The sequence below is a fragment of the Mobula birostris genome, chromosome 15, assembly GCF_030028105.1.
Source record: "Mobula birostris isolate sMobBir1 chromosome 15, sMobBir1.hap1, whole genome shotgun sequence".
NCBI classification, from domain to species: domain Eukaryota; kingdom Metazoa; phylum Chordata; class Chondrichthyes; order Myliobatiformes; family Myliobatidae; genus Mobula; species Mobula birostris.
The window spans coordinates 22595895-22620112 of record NC_092384.1 but is presented as its reverse complement, the minus strand read 5'-3'; the positions used below and the strand labels follow the sequence as shown (position 1 = coordinate 22620112).

Below are 24218 nucleotides of genomic sequence, written 5' to 3'. Positions count from 1 at the left end.
TTTTTTTCCAGTAGTGGGTTTAGATTTTTTTGTATAATTATCTCTTCTCAATATTATGTTTAAATTTAATTAATATGGATATGGGGTAATTAGACTGTATTTGTGATTCCAATATATTGTAATCGATATAGACTATATCTCCTACTGTACTCTATTCTTTTATGTAAGAAATCAATAAAAATATTGAAAAAGAAAAGACAAGCATACAAAAATCTGACTTACCGGTAATTTCTGCTTCCTACACAATTGTTGAGCCACTTACAATGATGATCAAAATTACAGACACACTTGTTGCATTGTCTGCAGTGCTTGGACCTGTAACCCCTGTGAATCAGATATACAAACAAAATCTATAATGATCTATCATCCTAAAATTACAATAAATATGAAAAAATAGGAACTTCTATACTTTTCCCACAGAGGAATAACTGTAGGGTCCTAGTGTACTTCTGATTTGGTCAAAATATGAATAAATTACACTAACACTGCAGTTCAAATAGCCTACAAATTGTAGAGCATTCTAAAACAGCATCTGTAACGAAACTACATGGCGTGAAGTTGTAACAGATGAACAGTCAAAGTCTCAAGCAGAGCACAGATCAGAATATTCATTGGGGAGCGTCAGAAGAGGTTCACAAGAATGATCCTGGGAGTGGAGTGGTTAATGAAGAGGAGTTTGATGGCTCTGGGCCTGTACTCATTCGAGTCCAGAAGAATGAGGAGGAATCTCATTCAAATATCGGAAGGCCTAGATAGATTGGACATGGAGAGGATGTTTCCAGTAGCGGGGGAATCTAGCCTCAGAATAGAAGGACTCCATTTTGAACAAAGATGAGAAGGAACTTTTTGTTTAGCTAGAGAGTGGTGAGTCTGTGTAATTCATTGCCACGGATAGCTATGGAGGCCAAGTAATATTTAAATCAGAGGTTGACAAGTTCTGGATTAGTAAGGGTGTCAAAGTTTATGGGGAGTTGGCAGGAAAATAGGGTTGAGCGGGATAATAAATCAGCCATGATGGATGGAAGAGCAAGCTTGGTGGGCCAAATGGCCTAATTGTACTCCAATATATTATGTTTGATAGATAATACAGTACGGTGTTGTTTTACCCTGGATGTTCTGAATATCATACTTTCTAAAACCAGCAGGAAGGTGCAGGAGCCTCAGGGTCCACATCACCAGATTCAGGTACAGTTATTGCCCCTCAACCATCAGGCTCTGGAACCACGGTCAACTTCACTCGTACCATTACTGAACTGTTCCCACACAACCTATGGGCTCACTTTCAAACACTCTTTCATCTCATGTTCTCAACATTTATTGCTCAGTTATATATTTCTTTGCAATAATTTGCAGTTACTAGAAAGGTATCAAATAACTACTGGTTGGAGGCCAAAACTGTTAATATTAATGGTGTAGACATAAAGAAATCAGTTTAGACAATTTTATATCTGCATTGAATAATATACTTAATTTTGTATTATTCTAATGGCTTACGACATCATAGGTCTACAAAGACATAAGGTCGGAGGATAGGTATAAAGTTCTTCAAACCTGATCTGATCAGTTTTATTTGTCACATGTACATTGAAACATCAAACCATACAGTAAAACGCACTGTTTTGTCTCAGCGGCCAACACAGTCAGAACAACTCCATCACATGTGCTGGGGGCAGCCCCCAAGTACCAGCATGCTTCGGGCACAAACGTAGCATACTCACAATTTAGTAACCCTAGCCCATACATTTTGGAATATAGGAGGAACCAGAGTACCTGGAGGGAAGCCATGCAGTCACGGAGAGAGCATACAAACACCTTACAGTGTTGGGAATTGAACTCCATCTTACAGCTAGTGCTATAAAGTGTTACTCCAACTGTCATACTGCCATTGATCAAATGAGCCTCACCGATCCTCTACTTTGTATATTTTTCAGTTCTAAGCAACAGAAGCATTACTCAGTTCGGTACTTACACGTCAACTTCACAAAGCAGGCAGTAATGATTCTGGAGTACAGGTTTGTGTGTTCGGCAGCGAAACACTGGGGGTAATTTTTTACGTCTCTTGAGCCGAACGTTATCATCAGCTGGGTCAACGGTGGCCGCAATCACATAAAAAGCTAAGTGCCAAGTAAAAGCAGCACCAAAATACTAAAACGGGTTAAGGTTAAAATGTTCTGAATGCTATGGATGAAATTTTGTAACTCTTTGCACGTCAGTTTTAAAACACTGAAGTAAAATTAGACATGACCAAGCCAAATAACAACCAGCTATAATTTTAAAGCTGGAACTACCAAATACAGTAGTTTTATACACGTATTAAGACACGCAAGTCAGCCATTTCAGCTTTGATCCAAGTTTAATGCCTTGCATTATTGGTGTCAAGCTGGTCAAACCAACACCCAAGTAAAATAATTTAATCAATTTCATCCATGCTAATATTTCTTAGGACTGTAAAAGTGAATAGTTCCAAAATATATGTATGAGTATTGAAAAAACATTTGTAAGTTCTTCTAAGGTGGTAAAATCATTAGGCTGCTTGTATTAAACCCTGCTCTACTAAAGAATCGACGTCTCAGTCCTAACTAAGGGCCTCAACCCAAAGCACCAACTCTTTATTCTTTTCTATAGATGCTTTATGGCTTGTTGAGTTCCTCCCCGGGGGAGGGGGGTGACTCATTTTTTGTTTACTATTATATTCTTTAATGTAGTTTCCCCCAACTTATGTTGCATGTTTTGTAGTGTATTCAGATTTAAAGCTTAGATTTAATATTGAAGCAAATGTCTGATAATACTGACCATTCTTCCTTAATATTCTGTCATTAATTCATGCTTTTCCCATTAAACAAAAATACTTCCTTGTGGGATTTTCAGCCTAAAGGTTTTCATAATTCATAAATTTGTCCTGCATGTCTTTGCAGCTCAGTTACTTTGCCCACCCACATACAAATGAAGGTGCACCATGATTATATTATAACTGTTGCTGCATATAAGGAGGAGGGGTAGGATTTAGATCAGCCTTCAGGGATTAAACACAAGTATAGTTGTGGTTCAGAAATTGCTGATGCTGCTGATAAGTTTGCACGACACTCACACCAGTGGGAAAAATAACGAGAAAACCCCTTCTTCCAGAGAGAAGGTGTCTGATCCAGTAGACTGGTAAGCCATACTTCATCAAATTTCATGGTGTTGTACCTGAAGAAATTTAAACAAGTTAAAGTAGAACGGTTTAAGAACGCCACAATGGGGGAGAGGGGGAGAGGGAGTTTTAGAATTGGAACACCACGTTTTAGGTGGACTAAAGGTGTACAACAAACAGTGAGCAACAAAGTTCAAAGTTTCACCAGAATGAATTGGGGGAGTAAACCCATGGAGGGATATGAAAGTTACACTGGACTCAGAAGTCATGCAGACCCTTTATAAACATATGCATCACATTCAGTACTGGTCATCCCATGACAGCAAAGATGTGAAGGTTTTACAGAGTGCAATAAAAAAAAATTTATGAGAGTGATTCCTGGAATGTGATACAACAATTAGAGATATTACAAAAGTTTGCACCCCTTTTCTTAGAGGACTCTTGAGTGTAGATTTGATAGTGATGAGGTGTCTGGACAGGGGGGATAGTAGGAGGCTGTCCCCTTTGGTGAAGGGGTAAAGAACTAAAAGTCACAGGTATAGTTGAAGTCAGAAGTTTACATACACCTCCAAACATAACGACGGTCATTATGGCCAAACAGTTTTTTGTTTCATCAGACGAGAGGACATCTCTCCAAAAAGTAAGATCTTTGTCCCCATGTGCACTTGCAAACTGTAGTCTGGCTTTTTTATGGCAGTTTTTGAGCAGTGGCTTCTTCCTTGCTGAGCAGCCTTTCAGGTTATGTTGATACAGCACTCATTTTACTGTGGATATGGATATTTGTCTACCTGTTTCCTCCAGCATCTCACAAGGTCCTTTGCTGTTGTTCTGGGTTGATTTGCACTTTTTACGCCAAAGTATGTTCATCTCTAGGAGACAGAATGAGTCTCCTTCCTGAGCGGTATGACGGCTGCGTGGTCCCATGGTGTTTATACTTGCGTACTATTGTTTACACAGATGAATGTGGTACCTTCAGGCGTTTGGAAATTGCTCCCAAGGATAAATCAGACTTGACATCATTTTCTGACCTCAATCTGATAGAAATTTGTGGGCAGACTGAAAAAGCGTGTGTGAGCAAGGAGGCCTACAAACCTGACTCGGTTATACCGGTTCTGTCCGGAGGAATGGAACAAAATTCCAGCAACTTACTGTGAGAAGCTTGTGGAAGGCCACCCAAAACATTTGACCCAAGTTAAACAATTTAAAGGCAATGCTACCAAATACTAACAAAGTGTATGTAAACTTCTGACCCACTGGGAAAGTGATGAAAGAAATAAAAGCTGAAATATATCATTCTCTCTACTATTATTCTGACATTTCACATTCTTAAAATAAAGTAGTGATCCTAACCGACCCAAGACAGGGAATGTTTTCTAGGATTAAATGTCAAGAATTGTGAAAAACTGAGTTTAAATGTATTTGGCTAAAGTGTATGTAAACTTCTGACTTCAACTGTATATAACTAAGGGAAAATCAATTAAGAGTTAATTAATTAAGTGAATTAATCAATGAAGTTGACACTCAGCCCAAACATCAGAAAAGGGAAGAAATGTGAATGGCCAGACTGGTTCAAGCTGACAGGAATGTGACAGTAACTCAAGTAACCATGCATTACAACAGTGGTGTGCAGAAGAGCATCTCTGAGTGCACAACATGTCTGAACCTTGAAGTGGATGGGCTCCAGCATCAGAAAGCCACACTAAGTTCCACTCCTGTCATCAATAAAGTGGCCAGTGAGAATCTGGAATGAGAGTAATCTGCATATGTGATACAGGCAGCTTCCATTATGTCCTTGCATAAATAAATAGAACATAGAATAGTACAGCACAGTACAGGCCCTTTGGCCCACAATGTTATGCCGACCCTCAAACCCTGCCTCCCATATAACACCCCCACCTTAAATTCCTCCATATACCTGTCCAGTAGTCTCTTAAATTTCACTAGTGTATCTGCCTCCACCACTGACTTAGGCAAAGCATTCCACGCACCAACCACTCTCTGACTAATAAAACCTTCCTCTAATATCCCTCTTGAACTTCCCACCCCTTACCTTAAAGCCATGTCCTCTTGTATTGAGCAGTGGTGCCCTGGGGAAGAGGCGCTGGCTATGCACTCTATCTATTCCTCTTAATATCTTCTATACCGCTAGCATGTCTCCTCTCATCCTCCTTCTCTCCAAAGAGTAAAGCCCTAGCTCCCTTAATCTCTGATCAAAATCCATAGTCTCTAAACCAGGCAACATCCTGGTAAATCTCCTCTGTACCCTTTCCAATGCTTCCACATCCTTCTTATGGTGAAGCGACCAGAACTGGACACAGTACTCCAAATGTGGCCTAACCAGAGTTTTATAGAGCTGCATAATTACCTCGCGACTCTTAAAACTCCATCCCTCGACTTATGAAAGCTAACACCCCATAAGTTTTCTTAACTACTCTATCTACCTGTGAAGCAACTTCAAGGGATCTGTGGACATGTACCCCGAGATCCCTCTTCTCCTCCACACTACCAAGTATCCTGCCATTTACTTTGTACTCTGCCTTGGAGTTTGTTCTTCCAAAGTGTACCACCTCACACTTCTCTGGGTTGAACTCCATCTGCCACTTCTCAGCCCACTACTGCATCCTATCAATGTCTCTCTGCAGTCTTCGACAATCCTCTACACTATCTACAACACCACCAACCTTTGTGTCATCTGCAAACTTGCCAACCCACCCTTCTACCCTGACATCCAGGTCGTTAATAAAAATCACAAAAAGTAGAGGTCCCAGAACATATCCTTGTGAGACACTACTAGTCACAACCCTCCAATCCGAATGTACTCCCTCCGCCATGACCCTGTGCCTTCTGCAGGCAAGCCAATTCTGAATCCACCTGGCCAAACTTCCCTGGATTCCATGCCTTCTGACTTTCTGAATACGCCTATCGTGTGGAACCTTGTCAAATGCCTTACCATAATCCATATAGATCACATCCACTGCACTACCCTCATCTATATGCCTGGTCACCTCATCAAAGAACTCTATCAGCCTTATTAGACACGATCTGCCCTTCACAAAGCCATGCTAACTGTCCCTGATCAGACCATGATTCTCTAAATGCCCACAGATCCTATCTCTAAGAATCTTTTCCAACAGCTTTCCCACCACAGACGTAAGGCTCACTGGTCTATAAATACCCGGACTATCCTTACTACCTTTTTTGAACAAGGGAGCAACATTCGCCTCCTTCCAATCCTCCGGTACCATTCCCGTGGACAACGAGAACATAAAGATCCTAGCCAGAGGCTCAGCAATCTCTTCCTTCGCCTCATGGAGCAGCCTGGGGAATATTCCGTCAGGCCCCGGGGACTTATCCGTCCTAATGTCTTTTAGGAACTCCAACACCTCCTCTCCCTTAATATCAATAAATGTTGAGGAAAATCTTGTAAGGCTGCAGAGAAGTGGCCAATGTGTAGAACTAACAAGCTACTGGAATGGAAAACGAGCATGAACACAATTCTCCAAATGATCTCCTCCTATGCTGTAACCATTCTATGATAGGGTTCCCTTGTTTGTTTGCCTGCAGGGACAGGCAGTCCTTGTTCACCATTTGCAATAACATTTCCTGGTCTTGTAGTTACTTTAACACTTCAGACTCTACTTTATTACAGGAGAATGTGCTAAATTAGAAGAATAAACTTAATTATAAAATTCATGCAGTATATTTTTACACAATGATTAATACCCACTTCTACTACAGTTCTTTATCAGTTCAAATGCACTTACATTTCCATGCTCACCAAAACTGAAACCAGCACCTTTGCATGATGCAACTTGCAAATAAAATCACTGTAAGGAAACAGGTTAGACTGCGCAATTACTTCCTTAAACGTGTACTAGTAAGGTCTTACCGTCCTGGTAAAAAGGATACAATGTAGCCAGCAGGTATCCAATGCCGTGGAAGAAGAGGGATAAGTACACCAACTACAACGATAAGAAAATACAAGTAGGCTGTCCAAGCCAATATCTGATAGGGATGTGGTGGCCAGCTCCAACCATTGAGCTTTGGGCGCCTGGGGGTGCAGCGTCTTCCAGTACGACGATTTTCCTCTGGTGCAGTTTCACTACCCTCCATCTGCAACGTAACATCAAAAAGTCATATCTAAGCTAACACTGAAATAGCAATGAAGGTTATGTAGTTCCACTGTCCAGGCAATTCAGTTTACACTGTTAACTTTATACCCAGTCATGAGTATAAAATGAATTCTCATAGTAGTTCCTATGTAGTTTCAATTCACTTTCCCTCTGCATCCACCTTGATTTTATTTATTCTGTGAGATGGCTTTCTTTACACAAACATTTTCACATCTGCCACACCCTCACCTTTCAGTTTTTTTTCTTCTCCTCTGGCTATATGGCAGCTTGCAAACAGCTTTGAAACGCATTACCACCACCTTCTGAACTGGAGTGTGGGTCAGGATATTGAAATCCTATATACTTATATACAGTACATCTCAAATGCTATAAAAAGGCCTGTATTCTTTCTTTCTTTATTAATCTTTTTATAGATTTTAGAGAAAACAATTATACAGACAACAGAATTATCTCAAATATAGATATCAGCAACAATATAAACAAAAGATGAAATAAATATCATAATTATACATAGTAATAAGTGAATATGCTTATATGCAATATATAATAAAAAAGGGACAACTAATTCTCCTCTTATCAATTCATAAAGAGAGGAAAAAAACCTTTAAATTTTAAAATGAATGGAAAAAACCCCACTGCACTAAAAAAAAGAAAAAAAATGGCAGTCCATTTGGAGGATACAACAAAGAAAAAAGGAAAGACTTTTTGATCAAATCTAACACTTCGAGAAAAAAAAATTGGAAGAGTAATAAATCAACTCAAATGAAAATATAGAATAAAAGGTTGCCATATCTGCTCAAATTTAAAGGGTGTACCAAATGTCTGACTTCTTATTTTCTCTAAACTTAAACAGGACATAATGGAGGAAATCCAAAAAACAGGACCGTAGGTGGATTAGAATCCTTCCACTTCAATAAAATAGCTCTCCTAGCCAATAAAGTCGAAAAGGCTATCGTACATTGAGCAGAGACAGGAATATTTCTTGCTTCCGATGGGATAATCCAAATATTGCCATAAGTAAATGAGGTTGTAAATCCAAATCCAAGACTTTTGATAGCATTTTAAAAATCTCTCCAAAAGTCATCTAGCTTTATACAAGACCAAAACATATGAGTTAAAGTGGCCACCTCAATATTACATCCATCACAAATAGGATTAATATTGGAAAAAGTACACACTAGTTTATCCTTTGACATATGGGCCCGATGGACTACCTTGAACTATATCAAGGACTGATGGGCACACATAGATGAATTATTAACCAAATGAAAAATTTTACTCCATTGATTATCTGAAAATGACTCTTGAAATTCCAATTCCCAAGCACGTTTAATTTTATCATTAGATATCATTGGTGAATTCAATAACTGTTTATAGATTACAGCTATCAACCTTTTTTGAAATGGTTTAAACTGAAAGAGGGTATCTGTCATATTAGGTGGATAAGCAGAAGGGTCATTTGGCAACAAACCACGTAAAAAATTCCTAATTTGTAAATATCTAAAATAGTGTACGTTAGATAAATCATATTTATCCACTAACTGAGAAAAAGACATTAAACAATCCCCTAAAAACAAATATGGAAAAGTTATTATTCCCTTGGTTTTCCAAGTCAAAAAGGACTTGGTTTTCCAAGTCAAAAATTGATGGTTTAAAAAAAAATTAAGATGGATATTACTAGAAAGAATAAAATTACTTAACTCAAAAAATCTACGAAACTGAAACCAAATTCTTAATGTATGTTTAATAATGGGATTAAAATCTTGTCTACTAATCTTAGAAAACAAAAAAGGAAGAGGAGCTCCCAGTAAAGAGGCCAAAGAAAACCCTTTCACCGAGTTTTCCTCCAAATCCAACCATGAAGGACATTCATGTATAGCTGAATAGTGAATCCAAAAAGTAATATATCGAATATTAATTGCCCAGTAATACATTCTAAAATTTGGCAAAGCCATACCACCATACTTTTTAAATTTCTGCAATAAGGGTTTACTCAATCTAGGATTTTTATTGTTCCAAATATAAGATAAGATTATGGATTCTATTCTGTCAAAAAATGTTTTAGGAACAAAGGAAGGAACTGCCTGAAATATATATAAGAATTTCAGTAAAACTATCATTTTAATAGCATGAATTCGACCTATTACTGATAATGTCATAGGCGACCATTTAGAAAGCATTTGTTTGGTGTATTCAATTAAAGAAAAAAATTATATTTATAGAGGCCCTTAAAATTTTTAGTAATTTTAATACCAAGATGATTTGGATCTGAGTAATTATTAATAGGAAATAACTCATTTTTATGTAAATTTAATTTATACCCAGAAAATCTACTGAATTCAGAAAATATAGATAACATAGAAGGAATAGATTTCCCAGGATCTGAAATATAAACTAACAGGTCATCTGCATATAACGAAACCTTGTGTATTTTGTCCCCTCTCTTAAAACCCTGAACAGTATTAGAATCTCTAAGACCAATAGCAAGGGGTTCTAAAGCCAAGTTAAATAATAAAGGGCTAAGAGGACATCCCTGCCGAGTACTCCTATATAATTTAAAATAGGGAGATCTTTGATTATTAGTTATAACTGCAGCCATAGGGGCACGATAGATCAAATTGATCCAGGAAATAAATCCCGGGCCAAAATTAAATCTTTCCAAAACGTCAAATAAGTAAGACCACTCCACCCTATCAAAGGCTTTTTCTGCATCAAGGGAAACAACACATTCAGATTTTTTGGATGGAGAAGAGTGAATAATGTTTAATAATCTTCGAATGTTAAAATGTGAATATATTTTTAACAAATCCATTTTGGTCACTGGAAATAACTGTAGGTAAAATACTCTCAACTCTATTAGCCAAGATCTTAGAGAGAATTTTAAAATCCACATTCAATAGAGAGACTGGTCTATTGGAAGCACATTTAGATAATCTTCATCTTTTTTAGAAATTAAAGAGATTGAAGCTTCATAAAAAGTTTTCGGTAGAGTCCCAGAGGATATAGAATCAGTGAAAATTTGACATAAATGAAGTGTAAGTATGTCAGTGAAAGTCTTATAAAATTCCACTGTATATCCATCCGGTCCCAGAGTCTTAGCTGATTGGAAAGAGGATATAACTCTTGCTATTTCCTCTTGTTTAATAGGTGCATCTAATGTATTCATATCTGGAACAGAAATTTTAGGTATATTCAATTTTTGCAAAAATCTATTCATAAAAGTAATACTGCTTGAAAATTCAGATTTATAAAGATTAGAGTAGAAATCCATAAATATCTTATTAATTTCATAAGGATCTGCCATTTCAGTTCTATCAGCTCTTCATATTTTCAGGATCTGTCTTCTAGCCATATTTGCTTTTAACTGACCAGCTAATAATTTGCCTGACTTGTCTCCATGTATATAGGATTGGCTTTTGGATTTAAGAAGTTGCTGTTCAATGGGAAAAGTCAAAAGCAAGTCATACTGTATTTGCAGTTCCACCCTTTCCTTAAAGAGATCTTCACTAGGCATTACTGAATAAACCTTATCTATTTTTTAAATCATATTAGTAATCAGTAAAAGTTCCGCTTCAGTTTTCCTTCTTAAACCTACTGAGTATGAAATTATCTAAGAAAAGATTTCATCGAATCCCAAATAACCAAATTTGACATTCCCTCAGTTGTATTTAATTCAAAAAATAGAGTAATTTGTTCTTTAATAAAATTTACAAAGGTTGAATCTTGTAACAATGAAACATTAAGTCTCCACTGAGGTATCTGAATATTATCAGAAAACTTCAAATTTAGTTTCATAGGTGCATGTTTCGACAACGCAATCACATCATATGCACACTCAACAACAGAGGGCACCAATCGCATGTCCAGCAAAATATAATCAATTCTTGAATATTTGTGGTACACATGGGAAAAAAATAAGTCTTTTTCTTTAGGATGTTTAAATCTCCAAATATCCACCAAACCGTACTCTAATAAAAAAGAATTAATACAAGTCACAGCTTTATTAGGTAGCGACAGATTGGTGGACGATCTGTCAATCGACGGACTGAGACAGCAGTTAAAGTCACCGTCCATAATCAACTTATATTCATTTAAATTCGGCAATACAGAAAATAGCCTCTTTAAAAATTCAGGGCTATCTATATTAGGTGCATATACACATGCCAAAGCCACCATTTAACTATATAACAGACCAGTGACAATTAAATATCTTCCAATTAAATTAGTAACAGTATTAAAATGAACAAAAGGGATTTTAGAATTAATAAAAATAGATACCCCTCTTATTTTATTTACTGATAAAGAATGAAATAAGGGGCCCTTCCAAAATTAAAAAAAAAATGATTTTCATCCTGCCTGTGGACATGAGTCTCCTGCGCAAAAATAATATCCCCACGAAGTGTTTTTAATTTCTTAAAAATCTTTCTGTGCTTAATAGGTTGGTTCATACCATTTAAATTCCAAGATATTATATTCATTTTATTAAGATCCATATTTAAAGTTTAATTTAAAAATTTTATAAACTAAACTAATGCGCAGGCGCCAACTAAATCCGAAAAAAGGGAGAAGCATGACTCGATCAGAAAGAAAAGCAAAACGATTGACAAAAAAACCCTCAGGACTGCCCAGTCAAAAAAACACTAATTTAATAGACTGACCCTCCTCCCCCGGAAACCCAAAAACCATCCAACAGGCGAATGGCATGCTGTTCTAATAACCTTTAACCCTGTTTCCAGATAGCAGCCCCTGCTTACAAAGTAACACATTACCACCATGAAAAAGACATAACAAAGAATACATAAAGTAAATAGATTCCAAATATTTTCATGTTATGTCTAACAATAGTTAAAACCAAATTAACGACGGCCATCTTAAATCCATTTAAAATACGCAACCATGTATTCAAAAAAAAAGGATAAATCCAACCAACTAATATACAACTAATTTTAAAGACTTACAAATTAAAGAAAAAAATAAGTGAATACATATATGTTAAATCAAAACTACATTAACTATTAAAGTCAACCAAATCCATATCTAAGCTCTCGTAAAACATATAGTGGACTTTCATTGAAACCGTAACAAACAACTCCCAACTAAAAATTAACTCAAATCAAAGAAAAAAAAGTAAATCTATATACATTAAATCCAAAACTATATTAACTGTTAAAACAAACAACAACAGATCTAAGTGAGTCAACCAAGTCCGTGTTTGGGCAATCATAAAACGTGGAGCGGATTTTCATCAAAGCCATTAGAAACAACTCCCAGCTAAGGATCAACTTTTCAAATTGCTTATGAAATGGACTTAAACTCCTTTATAAATTTCCAACCGTCTTCTGGAGAGTCAATACATCTTAGACAAGCTGTATAATGCAGAGAACGGCAACAGTTAATCTTAAAAAGTTCAGCCATAACTTCCCGATATTTAATTCTTTCAGCATAAATCTCTGGGGTAAAATCTTCAACTACACGAATCTTAACTTCGTTATAAATTAGCTTTCCCTTTTCCTTGCATCCCGAAGAATAGCTATTTTGGTTGTGAAATAATGCAAGCACAGAATTACAGGACGTGGTTTCATTTCAGCTGAAGGTTTAAGACATCGAATTTGGTGGTTCTGTCCAATATCAGACAGGCTTCGAGAATGTCACTAAAGAGTGAGTATAACATGTTCAAAAAAACTTTAATGGCTCACCGAATTCCGTATTTTCAGGCAAACCCAGTATGCGTAAATTCATCCTGCGACTTATGCCTTCCAGATCAATCGTTTTCTTAATTCTTGATAACTCCGAAGTAGTCTCATTAATTTTCTTTTCCATAAAAGCCATCTTCAAATCCTGCTCTTTAATAGTTTAAGACATTAACTCCTGTTCTCTTTCAATTCTGTGAGCGCTCTGCTTAAGCATAAGATATCGATCTTCCAGATTCCTGAACAGCGAGAATAGTTTTTTCAAGCATTTCACTACCGTTTGTCAATTTATTGATTTTGGTATCCACCGTACCGATCTTCGCGTTAATAGCTTCTATTAAAGGGAGCATTCTTTCTGAAGTAGAAACTTCCTCTGATTTCTTTGTTTGTTGAGCTTTGGGAAGAGTTTTGCCACTTCTTAATTCGGTTTCAGATCGAATATCAGCCATCGTAATTAAATCGTAAATCCTTCAGCAAAATTAATAAATCTTCAAACTTGAAACGAATCTAGCAGTGGAAAGTAAGTTGTAAAAGATGGAGCTATGACAAAAACGTCTTACTCCATGAGCTGCCAAGTGGAGACTTGGCCTGTATTCTAAGGAACTGCACTATATATTTAAATCAATAATCCTGAGACCCTTTCTGCAAAATACTGCTAATGTTGTTGTATTTTATTCCATGATAACTTTAAAATCAACCATGCTCACTTAATTATATATTGGGCACCATATATGTAGAGGCCCCAAGTCTAGATCTGGCACTCAGCAGCCCCCCATAAGAGCATTCATGGACAATCTGACAGTGATGGCAACATCCGTCCCTGGGTGCAGATGGCTCTTTCAAGGGCTGGAACGGCTCATCTCATGGGCAAGGATGAGCTTTAAACCAGCTAAGTCCAGGTCTCTGGTCCTGAAGAAGGAAAGAGTGGCCGACCGGTTCCGCTTTACCCTGGGAGGGAGCCAGATTCCAACGGTGACAGAAAAACCAGTCAAGAGCCTAGGCAGGATCTTTGACAGTTCCCTGAAGGACACAGCCGCACTTCAGCAAACTAGAAGCAACTTGACAACCTGGCTCACTGCAATTGACAAATCGGGGCTTCCAGGAAAATTCTAAGCCTGAATGTACCAACACGGAGTCTTGCCAAGGCCACCCTGGCCCCTTCTAGTCTACGAGGTGTCAATGTCAACAGTGGAAGCTCTAGAGAAGACCATCAGTCAGTTCCTCCGGAGGTGGTTGGCGCTGCCCCGGACCTTGAGCAGCATTGCCCTGTATGGGCAATCCACCAAACTGCAGCTCCCCATCAGCGGCCTATCAGAGCAATTCAAAGTCACTTGAGCCAGGGAGGTTATGATGTACCGAGACTCCTCTGACATTAAAGTCGCTTCGGCAGAAATCCGTGTAAAGACCGGAAGGAAGCGGCAGGCACAGAAAGCTGTCGACAGAGCGGGAGCATGGCCGCGGCACAATATTTTGGTGGGCACTGTGGCGGTGGGGCGAGCAGGACTGGGCTGTTGTCCCAAACCATGCTACAACAAAACCCACGGAAAGGAGAAGCATCAACTTGTTCAGGACGAGATATCCTGCAGAGGTGGGGCATGGCAAACACTCCAGCATGTCAACTGTGCCAGAAGAGGGGCACTTTGGAGCATATCCTCAGTTGTTGCCCGAAGGCGTTGGGGGAAGGGTGATACCGCCCTCAACCGCATCTCTTCCATTTCACACACATCTGCTCTTACCCCTTCTCCTGCCACCCTACCAGGGATAGGTTCCTCTTGTCCTCACCTACCACTCCACCAGCCTCCACATCCAGGACATAATTCTCCGAAACTTCCGCCAGCTCCAACAGGATCCCACCACCAAACACTTCTTCCCCCCCCCCCACTTTCTGCTTTCTGCAGGGATCTCTCCCTACGTGACTCCCTTGTCCATTCGTCCACCTCAACTGATCATCCTCCTGGCACTTATCCTTGCAACCGGAACAAGTGCCACACCTGCCCCTGCATCTCCTCCCTCACTACCACCCAGGGTCCTAAACAGTCCTTCCACGTGAGGCGACACTTCACCTGTGAGTTTGTGGGGGTCATTTACTGTGCCCGGTGCTCCCGGTGTGGCCTCCTGTATATCAGGGAGACCGCTTCATTGAGCACCTACACTCTGTCCGCCAGAACAAGTGGGATCTCCCAATGGCCATCCATTTTAATTCCACTTCCCATTCTCATTCCAATATGTTAATCCATGGCCTCCTCCACTGCTGGGATGAGGCCACACTTAGGTTGGAGGAACAACACCTTATATTCCATTTGGGTAGTCTTCAACCTGATTTCTCTAACTTCTAGTAATGCCCCCCAACCCCTCTCCACTTTTCCCTCTCTCACCAATCCACTTCTCAGCTCTCCCCCTCCAGGTTTCACCTATCACCTGGCGGTTCTCTCTCCCCTCCCCACATCTTTTAAATCTACTCCTCAGCTTCTTTTCCCCAGTCTTGCTGAAGGGTTTCAGCCGAAATGTTGACTGTACTTTTTTTCCTAGCCTGCTGAGTTCCTCCAGCATTTTATGTGTGTTGCTCAGATTTCCAGCAAATGCAGATTTTCTCTTGTTTGTGCTCTATAACTTGCTGTATAGTTAGGATTTTTGCTTAGTTTATGTATTGGAACTATGATTGCTTCTTTCCATGCTTTAGGAAGTTTCTCTTCTCCCCCATACATGACTAAATAACTTCCTTCCCTTTCTCCCTCTAATTAGATAACTTAGTTGATGCTTCCCGGGGATATTTCCTTTGTCTTTCTAAAAACACTACTAAATCCTGTCATGGAGAACATCATATTTAATGTACCCTCAAAATTTCCACCCATCTCTAATGTTTTTGTGCTTAATGCTTCCAAGTTCTCTAATAATCTTTCCTCTCTTCTCTGTTTCCTTCATTACTCGTATTGTCAGAACTGTGCATTTTAACAAAAGCATGTACTAGCATTTCAGTTTTCTCTACCTTTGATATTACAGCTCTCTCTCCATCATAAAACACTGGGAATCCAATTTCCCTGGTCAGATTATTCATTCTTTTATCACCTCCCAAACTCTCTCAGTATGTGTCTGTATTGCAAAACCTACTCCAATTTCCTTTTTTTTTACTAGTGTTTGCATCTTTCTGTACTCAAGTTAATTTTTGCAAATTGTGCCTCCTCTTTAAACACTCTAACTGGTCTATTGCGATGTCTTTCGTTTGAGCTGTACTCTACTTCCTTGGTATACTTATTGCTGCTGCTGTCATTATCCCTTCTACAATCTTGTCACATAAAAGATCTACGTGCAGATTGATTTCAATATTCTGTAATTCTTTATCACTTAAATCTTTAAATTTTCCCCAGTCAGCCTTTCAAAAGCCAGCATTCCAGCATACTTCCTGATCTATCATGATCTCCATTTCGATTTGACATAATGATAACTGCCTATTGTTGTTTCTTTCAAATCCTCCCATCAACATTTTCCTGATAAAGGTGCTGTAACTAATGTTAAATAGAATGTTGATTCAGAACCTGCATTAAAATTTACTTTTGCCCCACTTCCTACATCTAATCATGCCAGATTTTCCTCTTCCATAAGCTCTATCACTGCTCCATTAACGTTATCATGCTTCCCACATATACTGTACTTCCCTGGGTACCAATTTGCTTCTCCAAACCTTTTCCTAATTTTTTACAAGAATACCCATTGGCTAATAGCACCCTGCTATCTGTAGTAACCCAAGCAAATGTCTAGCTAGAGACTTTTTCAGCATTCAACATAACAAAGAAGCATTCCCAAGTATAACATAACAAAGGAGCCATTTTAAATATAACATACAAAAAAAAGACCCCGTACTTTTAATTCTTCTCTTGTTGTTCACTATCCAAACCTTTTTCACATACGACATATTACGCTGTCCCTTCAATTGTTGGACTTCCATTGCTTTTTTTCTAATTTCACATCCCCCATTGGACACTGTCTGGGCCCCACCACAATGACATTTTACCAGTTCACCTTGTCTGCACAGTTCATACATGCGTTCCCCTCCACATCTACCACATCTCTGCCTTCCTTTACATACCTGTGCTACATGCCCATTTATAACACCTAAGTGCAGTGGAACATAGGCTCTGACACTAAAGCATATGAATCCAATGGTTTGTTTTTCTGCTAAGATTGAACCCTGAAATATTAATATAACAGACGTGCTAGCGACCTTTTCTCCATTCTCACTGCTTTTAATCTCTTAATCTCTTAATTTCAGTCACCAATCCTGCTTTAATATTTTTCTTTAGTTCCTCTAAGTTTTCTCTAATTGGTATTCACGTTGTCACCTCTTCAATACCATTTTTCCACTACACTCTCTTTTTGACAATATTTAGTACCTTCATTACTTTGTCCCTCTGTTTCATCACACAGAACCTTTGCAATACTTACATCTCCTTTTACCTTCTTTAGATTGTTAGTCACTGCTAGTGGACTCAATGCATTTACTTCACTGCCTTGCTTAGATTTACACATTACTTTACACTCCTCTCCTGTCACCTTCTTTCAAGTTGATCATTGTTCTCATCATCCTTATCATTTTCTCGTCTACTTCCACTTTTCCTATCTGTCTGCACTTACTTCCACTCCACATGTCCCTGACATCCTTCTCTTCCATTCCAGAAAGACTATCTGCCAGCCCGACCCACTCACAGTTCAGATTATGCCAAACCGTCACACCCTCCCTTCTAGTTTGGTTGTCTTTCACCCAGTTGGATTCCTTCTACACCCATTTCTGTTTAACGCATTATGTCATTGATCATTAGCCCCTGTTGTTATCTTTGTTTAATCATGTGCTGAGCTATATGCCTACAAATTAAGTTTTTACATGGCACTTTTGCTAATAAAACACCGAAAAAAATCTGTGTAACCTCTAATTTTTTTGGGAAATGAATCTAAAATTCTCTCTTTTCTACTGGCACACTAACACAGAAGACAAAATAAACATCTAAATCAAAATCTATATTAAAAAACTCTAGGGTACCCAAGACCTTTGGACAGCACTACAGAAATGAGGAGAGAGGTTATGAAGGGATATTAAGTTAAACTGAGAACTGGCTGAATGCTTAACCAAACAGCCCTTTGTGCAGAAGAATCTAGTATAATCTCCCCATGTTCTTTTAGTAATCTGAAAATGAAAGGCATGAGGGAGTGAGGTACACCAGCTGGTTGAGAAGTGATGTCCAGCAACCTCGTGCTCAACGTCAGCAACACCAGGGAATTAACTGTGCACATCAGGAAGGGGAAGCTGGGAGAACCCACACCAGTCCTCATTGAGGGGTCTGCAGTGGAAAAGGGTACGCAGCTTCAAGCTTCTGTGTGTCAGAGAATCTATCCTGGGCCCAAAATATTGAAATAAAGCACCTTTGTGGCTATACTGCATTAGGAGTTTGAAGAGATTTGGCATGTCACAAATTTCTATAGTTGTATGGTGGAGAGCATTCTGACTGATAGCACAGGATCGATAGAGGACACAGAGAGATGTAGACTAAGCCAGCTCCATCATGGGCACAGGCCACCTCGCCATTAAGGATATCTTCAAGAGATGGTGTCCCAAGAAGGCAGCAGCATCCATCATTAAGGACTCTCACCATTCAAGCATGCCCGCTTCTATTAACTACCACCAGAGAGGAGGTACAGGAGCCTCCTGCCTCTGTCATCAGATTTTTGAATAGTCCACAAAGACAACTTCATTAGTTCTATTTTTGCACTTTTTATTTTGTAACTTATAGTAGTCTGTATCTTTGTGTTGCACTGTTGCCACGAAAGAACAAACTTCATGACTTAGCAGTCAGTGACAATAAACCTGATTCAGATTTTTATCTTTCAGTCAGCCACACTCCTGTTTTACTAAAACCTCCCAAATTCAAACAACATATTTAGATTTCATTTAACATTCTCTTTGTGAAAACAAGTTATTTTTAAGTCTATCATAATATATAAAGCCTTTCATTCTGACAAATCATTCTTTTCTGTGCCTTCTCCTTAGCTTTAACCTCTTTCCAAAAGCATCCAGCACTTTCCTGTTTCTGGAGATAAGGAAATTATTCCATATATCCAAACAGACCCGTCCTATTCAGTTTAAAGAAGCGAGTGGTGACCACACTGAAACATTTTTGCAATAGGCTTTAAGAATCTATGAGCCTTGATGTATATTCTGAAAATAAAGACCTAAATCTAAGGAGATGACGATCGCTTAGGACTGAGTGAGAAAGACCTTTTCATTGAGAAGGTAAGAAATGTTTGAAATTTCCCAGCCCATCAGCTTGTAGGCACTCAGTGTGACTGATAGCTTTTTGAAATGGAAGGTAACTACAAGGTATTATCATGTAGGTAGCAACTGGAAACTGTTTTAAATATATAAAGTAATTTAAAACTCTTTCTGAAGACTGCTGAGATTGAACAGTTGATATAAAGACAGAAGAGCTATATCATGTAATCATTCTGCCAAAAGCTGTCAGTCTCAGCTATGAAGATAGTCAATCAGCTCCAATGCATTGGGACAATGGAGAATCTCATCGATTTAGAAGCACTGCAATGAAAAGGCTAACTCCTGACCCAGTCCAAAATGTGAGTGAAGAACTACAAGAGTTCCACTACGGGGCACATATTCCTCCCCTCTCCACTTCCTGCAGCAATCACTCACCACAACTCCCTTGCCTGCTTATCCCTCGCTAATTCCCCTCCAGGCTCTTATCCCAGCAACCTGGCCCCACTCATCGTCCCTCGCCAGCATTCAGGGCCCTAAACGATCTTTCCAGAAGAGGCAGCTTTTCACATGTGACTCCATTAGCGCCATTTATTGCATCTAGTGCTCCCAGTGCGACCTCCTCTACATTGCAGAGACCCGAAGCAGACTGGGGGACCACTGCATTGAGCACCTTCTCTCCAGCTGCCCCAACGGTCAGGATATCCTCGTGAGCAGCCATTCAATTCCACTTCCAATTCTCACACTGATGTATCTGTCCAGAGCCTCCTCGACTACCACGTTAGAGTGTTAGGCTTGCTAGAAGCAATACCATCCTGATAGTCTCCAACCTGCATCAACATCACAGCCCACCACCTTCATATTCCTCCCTCTGATTCCTCACCTCCTTCCCTTTATTCCAAAGTCAACTGCCCTCTCCTATCAGATTCCATCTTGATCAACCCTTTGCCTCTTCCACCCATCACCTGACAGTAACCCCACTTACCTACCTTCCAACTGGATTTGCCCATCACCCATCAACACATCCTTCCCTCTCACCCTTTCCTTCTGGCTCATGTCCTCCTCTTTTCCAGCCCTGATGAAGGGATTGTCCATTTCCCTCCGAGCTGCTGCCTGACCTCTGAACCCCTCCAGCATCCAGCACACGTGTTGCTGCAGATTTCCAGCACTCCTAATCTCTACTGTCTCTCTACTGTCCCTTTGATCAAAGGTCAAAGTATATTTATATAAAGATTGCATGCAGTAGTCAACCCTGAGACTTAAATTCTCCACAGACAGCCACAAAACCCATTCAAAAAAACCAAACATTCCTCCTGCAAAAAAAATCCCCTGAACAGCAACAAGAACATCAACTCCCCCCCCCAAAAAACAAACAAATCCTGCAAACAGCAACAAGAACATCAACCTGAGCAACATACACAAAATACTGGAGGAACTCAGCAGGTCAGGCAGTATCTATGGAAAAGAGTACAGCGGGCCAGAAACGTCAACTGTACTCACTGCCTGGCCTGTTAAGTTCCTCCAGCATTTTGTGTGTGTCGCTTGGACTTCCAGCATCTGCAGATTTTCTGCAGTCTGTGACTGGACATCAACCTGAGGTGGCATTGTTCACTGGCACTATCTGGGCCAGAACAGTGATGCCAGCAGGCTTCAAATGTACCAGGACTCCTTGATACCACAAGCCATCGCAGACCCTGAACTGCCTCAAAGTTGGTCACTCTCACCTCACTACTGGAAAATTGCTGTCTCATCTACATTTGCACCTAGGCTGTATGATCCAGGCAAAACCAGGCATGGGCACCCAAGCCCAGGTTACGGGAGATTGTCCCATATGACAACACTACTACTTTGGCTGACACGGCATATAACGATGATGAAGATGAATATTTGGGCTGACAATTGAAAGAAAACTGGCTAGGGTAGTTTTGCACCGTTTCTGTGAACGTCATACCTGGTCACTTCTTCACGCGTTTGGGAAAGTATTATAAGAGTACTAGACGAGGTTGGCGACAAGGCAATTGCAATGCAAGTTTACGAAGTGCGACACTCCTACCTTGGGCCGTGACATTGGCTCTGGGTCTGATATCCTTACAAAGCACGAAGCGGATCATTATGGTTAAATCCACTACCGTGGAAAATAACTCAGTTCAGCAATACACAACCATCCCCTTCCCACGGACAGGCAGCCCGACCCGGGGCTCAGCACTGATTGCAATCGAACCGGCCGGACGGCCACCCGCACCATCCCGGAGGGCGGGTTAAATGACCAGCAATGATTTCACCTGGCATGAACCCTGCCACAGCTGACAGTGACTGCCCGCCCTCTCTACTCCCCAAGTGGAAAACACATCCATCCTCCATACCTCTCAACGGTGTTCTGAGCCATTAGGACCGTGAACACCCACGGTCACCATGGTCTACGTCTCAAACTTCCTTCCATTGTGACGCGACAATGCAGTGGACTGCGCCTTCCGACGCTCGCGGAGCGTGGGAAAATTTGGGTCGTTGGGAAAGGGATTGTGTCGAGAAAGAATGTTTTCTTTTCTTCTTCCAACTCCTTACCCTTTCTGATCATCTGCCCGCTCCTCCCCTTCCCAAATAGTCCCAGTGTTTTCCGACCCTTTCTTAACCCTAGAGCACTTTCATACTTGCCAACGCCCCTCTTAGGCACAATATACTTTCCGGCGCCCCCATAGTGTAAAAACAAGTCTACCCTATGCTAAAGTGATTCTGCTTTAACTTTTTATCGGTCTTTAAACCTATCTTACACACTACGTTGTACAGCATCTTCGATATCATTGTGACCTTTGAGCTTGAAGGTTTTTAGCAAGAGTTGAAATATCTGGTTCAAGTTGCGGTAGCAAAAGGCTTAAGTCCCACGCGTAACAATGTCCAAGCGGTTTCTCTTTTTTTTGCATGTGGTTCACTGCACTGAAGCCTCTTTCAACAAGGTAGGAGGAGGGAAATGCCATGAAGAGCAGTTTGGCTCTTCTCCAAAGACCAGAAAACTTTGTATGACAGTGTAACCACACACCACAAGAGCCAACATTTTTGAAAAAAATTACTTATCATTCTGAATTTTGATCATTTCTTCTTGCAAGCGCTCTCCCTGTTCTTCCACCTTGCAAAGAAATGGGTTAATTACCCAGTCCAGAATTTCCAGATCGTTCAAACCCTTGAATTAATTCTGAAAATCTTTCTTCAGTGACGGCAGATGTAAGCAGTACTCTTGCAAATCACCATATGTGAAAGAGGGTGCCAGACTTTCAATGCAGGGAAACTGTGAGAACATTCTTCTCCCATTGTTTTGCTTATTTATTTCCAAATTTCCAACTCCTTACCCACAGTGGACACTGCTGTTTGCCTGGATTAAATTAAAATTCTCACTCTACCGTTTCATATTTAGAAAGTTCATTTCATCACACAGATTGGCTTGGTATGCCACAGCTCCATATAGAAGTTTAATCTTGCTTCTCAAGCTGTTGTTGAATTGGAGCAAAGATTGAACCTCTGTGTCAAAATGATCATAGAAACATGTTAAGCAGCAGCCTTTTGACAGCCAATGTGAAGAAGCAAGCGTTCAAACACATTATCTTAGGGTAACTAGCGAAATATTCTGCTGTTTAATGGATGAGCTTTAAGTTTATGATAATAGATAATAGTTTAAAACAAAGTTAGCTGAGGTTTTTGGCTACGATGTGATGACGATGAATTACACACTGGATTGCAAATTACTTGGAATATCCTTCTTCATAAATGCCACTAAACCAGCATTGCTTCCCTGTTATATATGGTGCTCCATCCGATGCACAAGAAATCATGTTCCTAATTGGAATATTTTTATCCTCAATTTACATTTTGAACTCGTCCTAAATTGATTCTCCATTGATATTTGCTTTTAACTTTTTACTAAACACAATCTCTTCATAAACTTCTCCAATTTTGACAAACAGTGCATATGCCATTAGCAATGCCTCATTGCCTCACACTGTTTATTCATCCAACTGTATCACAAATACTGTTTTTGTTCCTCTGTGCATAAATGATTCTCAATGTCGTAACTCATTTTGTCAGTACAACGAGCTACAGAGTTATTACTCAGAGTAATTGATTTTAAAATACTGGTATCCATTTTGAGAACAGTGGTGAGCATTTCTGATGCAGTGGCCTTGTTAACCTTTCACCTATTGCATGAGATTTTCCACACTTTGCTATAATTTTGGAAATGTTATAAGAAGCAATGAAACCAATATCAAGGTCATTTTTAGTTTTCTTGGGAAAGTAACTGAGTGTGCAATGCTTTTCAAATGCTTCTTTCATCCTCTGGAACTGAGTAATACCATAAGTGGTCTTTTCAGGGTGTCTTTTACAGAAGTGTTCCTGCAATCTTGATGGTTTCATTCCTTCATTAGACAATACAGATAAGACGCATGGAGCATTGCTGATCTGATGAGAACCGAATAAAACCGTACTCCAACGTTGTATTGACGCACTTTCTATTTCTCAGCAGGATATTTATCCATCGTTATCAGGAATAAGCTAAAATTAAAAAATGAACACAATCTGGAAATGCCTATTGGATGTTGACGACAGCAGCGGGTTGACATGGACGAAACGATGGTAGCGGCATGCAAAGGAACGGCGAGGCGAAGTTGAAGATGATCACAACAGTGAAAGTTACATTGACGAGGATTCAGATTGGAATCTGAATATTAGTCGGGACAGAGCTGGTGTTCGGCAAGCTACCTTTCTACCACTCCAATTAGCGCGATTGATCAATCACGTAAGGTCCCATAAAACCATAAGATGGTCGTTGACTGCACATATGCAGCTGAGGTCGCTTTGAACACCTCAAGAGGAATCCTCAGGGTAGGCAGGTTCTATTTCACCTGTTTCCGGTAGATCTGTACTTCACTTACCAAATGTTAAATTGCATGAACTAGTTCAGTGCCGCGAGTCAAGCAGAACTGTTGGGCACCGCGGTTGCTAATTTGTGCATCACCAAT

General features: G+C 39.7%; 1 pseudogene; it reads right to left on the bottom strand.

Moving 5' to 3' along the window:
* The window catches only part of LOC140210467 (palmitoyltransferase ZDHHC1-like), a 68281-nt pseudogene that overhangs the window by 25961 nt on the left and 18102 nt on the right, over nt 1-24218 (bottom strand).